Source organism: Cornus florida, unplaced genomic scaffold (genome assembly GCF_030987335.1).
Source record: "Cornus florida cultivar Cherokee Brave unplaced genomic scaffold, ASM3098733v1 CherokeeBrave_3.0.0_Hap2_scaffold_72, whole genome shotgun sequence".
Lineage (NCBI taxonomy): Eukaryota > Viridiplantae > Streptophyta > Magnoliopsida > Cornales > Cornaceae > Cornus > Cornus florida.
Genome location: NW_026775904.1, coordinates 15,001 through 20,000, shown reverse-complemented (window position 1 = coordinate 20,000; position 5,000 = coordinate 15,001).

The window sequence follows — 5,000 nt, the reverse complement described above, 5'->3', positions numbered from 1 at the left end:
AAATCGAATTCCGTTTCGAGCAAAACACTTCTTAGGCTTCAAGGAAGCTCCCATAAAATTTCCAAACCCAAACTCCAAACTTCATTTTTTAGCCTACAATGCCCACGTGCACGCCGGTGTGCACGCAGGGGTGCTTGAGCATGCGGGAGAGGAGCCATAATGGGCAACATTGACTCGGGGGACCTCCAAATCGAAATCCGTCTCGAGCAAAACACTTCTTAAGCTTCTAGGAAGCTCCCATAAAACTTCCAAACCCAAACTCCAAACTTTATTTTTTAGCATACAATGCCCACGTGCACGCCGGGGTGCTTGAGCGTGCGGGCGAGGAGCCATAATGGGCAACATTGACTCGGGGGACCTCCAAATCGAAATCCGTCTCGAGCAAAACACTTCTTAAGCTTCTAGGAAGCTCCCATAAAACTTCCAAACCCAAACTCCAAACTTTATTTTTTAGCATACAATGCCCACGTGCACGCAGGGGTGCTTGAGCATGCGGGAGAGGAGCCATAATGGGCAACATTGACTCGGGGGACCTCCAAATCGAAATCCGTCTCGAGCAAAACACTTCTTAAGCTTCTAGGAAGCTCCCATAAAACTTCCAAACCCAAACTCCAAACTTTATTTTTTAGCATACAATGCCCACGTGCACGCCGGGGTGCTTGAGCGTGCGGGCGAGGAGCCGTAATGGGCAAAATTAACACGGGGGACCTTCAAATCGAAATCCGTCTCGAGCAAAGCACTTCTTAGGCTTCTAGGAAGCTCCCATCAAATTTACAAACCCAAACTCCAAACTTCATTTTTTAGCACACAATGCCCACGTGCACGCGGGGGTGCTTAAGCGTGCGGGCGAGGAGTCATAATGGGCAAAATTAACTCGGGGGACCTCCAAATCGAAATCCGTCTCGAGCAAAGCACTTCTTAGGCTTCTAGGAAGCTCCCATAAAATTTCCAAACCCAAACTCCAAACTTCATTTTTTAGCATACAATGCCCCCGTGCACGCGGGGGTGCTTGAGCGTGCGGGGGAGGAGTCATAATGGGCAAAACTAACTCGGGGGACCTCCAAATCGAAATCCGTCTCGAGCAAAACACTTCTTAGGCTTCTAGGAAGCTCCCATAAAATTTCCGAACCCAAACTCCAAACTTCATTTTTTAGCATACGATGCCCACGTGCACGCCGGGGTGCTTGAGCGTGCGGGCGAGGAGTCATAATGGGCAAAAACTAACTCGTGGGATCTCCAAATCAAAATCCGTCTCGAGCAAAGCATTTCTTAGGCTTCTAGGAAGCTCCCATAAAATTTCCGAACCCAAACTCCAAACTTCATTTTTTAGCATACGATGCCCACGTGCACGCCGGGGTGCACGAGCGTGCGGGCGAGGAGTCGTAATGGGCAAAATTAACTCGGGGGACCTCCAAATCGAAATCCGTCTCGAGCAAAGCATTTCTTAGGCTTCTAGGAAGTTCCCGTAAAATTTTCAAACCCAAACTCCAAACTTCATTTTTTAGCATACGATGCCCACGTGCGCGCCGGTGTGCACGTCGGGGTGCTTGAGCGTGCGCGCGAGGAGCCGTAATTGGCAAAATTAACACGGCGGAAATCTAAATCGAAATCCGTCTCGAGCAAAGCACTTCTTAGTCTTCTAGGAAGCTCCCATAAAATTTTCAAACCCAAACTCCAAACTTCATTTTTTAGCATACGATGCCCACGTGCACGCCGGTGTGCACGAGCATGCGGGCGAGGAGTCGTAATGGGCAAAATTAACTCGGGGGACCTCCAAATCGAAATCCGTCTCGAGCAAAGCATTTCTTAGGCTTCTAGGAAGTTCCCGTAAAATTTTCAAACCCAAACTCCAAACTTCATTTTTTAGCATACGATGCCCACGTGCGCGCCGGTGTGCACGTCGGGGTGCTTGAGCGTGCGCGCGAGGAGCCGTAATTGGCAAAATTAACACGGCGGAAATCTAAATCGAAATCCGTCTCGAGCAAAGCATTTCTTAGGCTTCTAGGAAGCTCCCATAAGATTTCTGAACCCAAACTCCAAACTTCATTTTTTAGCATACGATGCCCACGTGCACGCCGGTGTGCACGAGCATGCGGGCGAGGAGTCATAAAGGGCAAACTTAACTCGGGGGACCTCCAAATCGAAATCCGTCTCGAGCAAAGCATTTCTTAGGCTTCTAGGAAGCTCCCATAAAATTTTCAAACCCAAACTCCAAACTTCAATTTTAGCATACCATGCCCACGTGCACGTCGGGGTGCACGAGCGTGCGGGCGAGGAGTCATAATGGGTAAAATTAACCCGGGGGACCTCCAAATCGAAATCCGTCTCGAGCAAAGCACTTCTTAGTCTTCTAGGAAGCTCCCATAAAATTTTCAAACCCAAACTCCAAACTTCATTTTTTAGCATACGATGCCCACGTGCACGTCGGGGTGCACGAGCGTGCGGGCGAGGAGTCATAATGGGCAAAATTAACTCGGGGGACCTCCAAATCGAAATCCGTCTCGAGCAAAGCATTTCTTAGTCTTCTAGGAAGCTCCCATAAAATTTTCAAACCCAAACTCCAAACTTCATTTTTTAGCATACGATGCCCACGTGCACGTCGGGGTGCACGAGCGTGCGGACGAGGAGTCATAATGGGCAAAATTAACTCGGGGGACCTCCAAATCGAAATTCGTCTCGAGCAAAGCATTTCTTAGGCTTCTAGGAAGCTCGCATAAAATTTTCAAACCCAAACTCCAAACTTCATTTTTTAGCATACGATGACCACGTGCACGCCGGGGTGCTTGAGCGTGCGGGCGAGGAGTCATAATGGGCCAAAACTAACTCGTGGGACCTCCAAATCAAAATCCGTCTCGAGCAAAGCATTTCTTAGGCTTCTAGGAAGCTCCCATAAAATTTCCGAACCCAAACTCCACACTTCATTTTTTAGCATACGATGCCCACGTGCACGCCGGGGTGCACGAGCGTGCGGGCGAGGAGTCGTAATGGGCAAAATTAACTCGGGGGACCTCCAAATCGAAATCCGTCTCGAGCAAAGCATTTCTTAGGCTTCTAGGAAGTTCCCGTAAAATTTTCAAACCCAAACTCCAAACTTCATTTTTTAGCATACGATGCCCACGTGCGCGCCGGTGTGCACGTCGGGGTGCTTGAGCGTGCGCGCGAGGAGCCGTAATTGGCAAAATTAACACGGCGGACCTCCAAATCGAAATCCGTCTCGAGCAAAGCACTTCTTAGTCTTCTAGGAAGCTCCCATAAAATTTTCAAACCCAAACTCCAAACTTCATTTTTTAGCATACGATGCCCACGTGCACGCCGGTGTGCACGAGCGTGCGGGCGAGGAGTCGTAATGGGCAAAATTAACTCGGGGGACCTCCAAATCGAAATCCGTCTCGAGCAAAGCATTTCTTAGGCTTCTAGGAAGTTCCCGTAAAATTTTCAAACCCAAACTCCAAACTTCATTTTTTAGCATACGATGCCCACGTGCGCGCCGGTGTGCACGTCGGGGTGCTTGAGCGTGCGCGCGAGGAGCCGTAATTGGCAAAATTAACACGGCGGAAATCTAAATCGAAATCCGTCTCGAGCAAAGCATTTCTTAGGCTTCTAGGAAGCTCCCATAAGATTTCTGAACCCAAACTCCAAACTTCATTTTTTAGCATACGATGCCCACGTGCACGCCGGTGTGCACGAGCATGCGGGCGAGGAGTCATAAAGGGCAAACTTAACTCGGGGGACCTCCAAATCGAAATCCGTCTCGAGCAAAGCATTTCTTAGGCTTCTAGGAAGCTCCCATAAAATTTTCAAACCCAAACTCCAAACTTCAATTTTAGCATACCATGCCCACGTGCACGTCGGGGTGCACGAGCGTGCGGGCGAGGAGTCATAATGGGTAAAATTAACCCGGGGGACCTCCAAATCGAAATCCGTCTCGAGCAAAGCACTTCTTAGTCTTCTAGGAAGCTCCCATAAAATTTTCAAACCCAAACTCCAAACTTCATTTTTTAGCATACGATGCCCACGTGCACGTCGGGGTGCACGAGCGTGCGGGCGAGGAGTCATAATGGGCAAAATTAACTCGGGGGACCTCCAAATCGAAATCCGTCTCGAGCAAAGCATTTCTTAGTCTTCTAGGAAGCTCCCATAAAATTTTCAAACCCAAACTCCAAACTTCATTTTTTAGCATACGATGCCCACGTGCACGTCGGGGTGCACGAGCGTGCGGACGAGGAGTCATAATGGGCAAAATTAACTCGGGGGACCTCCAAATCGAAATTCGTCTCGAGCAAAGCATTTCTTAGGCTTCTAGGAAGCTCGCATAAAATTTTCAAACCCAAACTCCAAACTTCATTTTTTAGCATACGATGACCACGTGCACGCCGGGGTGCTTGAGCGTGCGGGCGAGGAGTCATAATGGGCCAAAACTAACTCGTGGGACCTCCAAATCAAAATCCGTCTCGAGCAAAGCATTTCTTAGGCTTCTAGGAAGCTCCCATAAAATTTCCGAACCCAAACTCCACACTTCATTTTTTAGCATACGATGCCCACGTGCACGCCGGGGTGCACGAGCGTGCGGGCGAGGAGTCGTAATGGGCAAAATTAACTCGGGGGACCTCCAAATCGAAATCCGTCTCGAGCAAAGCATTTCTTAGGCTTCTAGGAAGTTCCCGTAAAATTTTCAAACCCAAACTCCAAACTTCATTTTTTAGCATACGATGCCCACGTGCGCGCCGGTGTGCACGTCGGGGTGCTTGAGCGTGCGCGCGAGGAGCCGTAATTGGCAAAATTAACACGGCGGACCTCCAAATCGAAATCCGTCTCGAGCAAAGCACTTCTTAGTCTTCTAGGAAGCTCCCATAAAATTTTCAAACCCAAACTCCAAACTTCATTTTTTAGCATACGATGCCCACGTGCACGCCGGTGTGCACGAGCGTGCGGGCGAGGAGTCATAATGGGCAAAATTAACTCGGGGGACCTCCAAATCGAAATCCGTCTCGAGCAAAGCA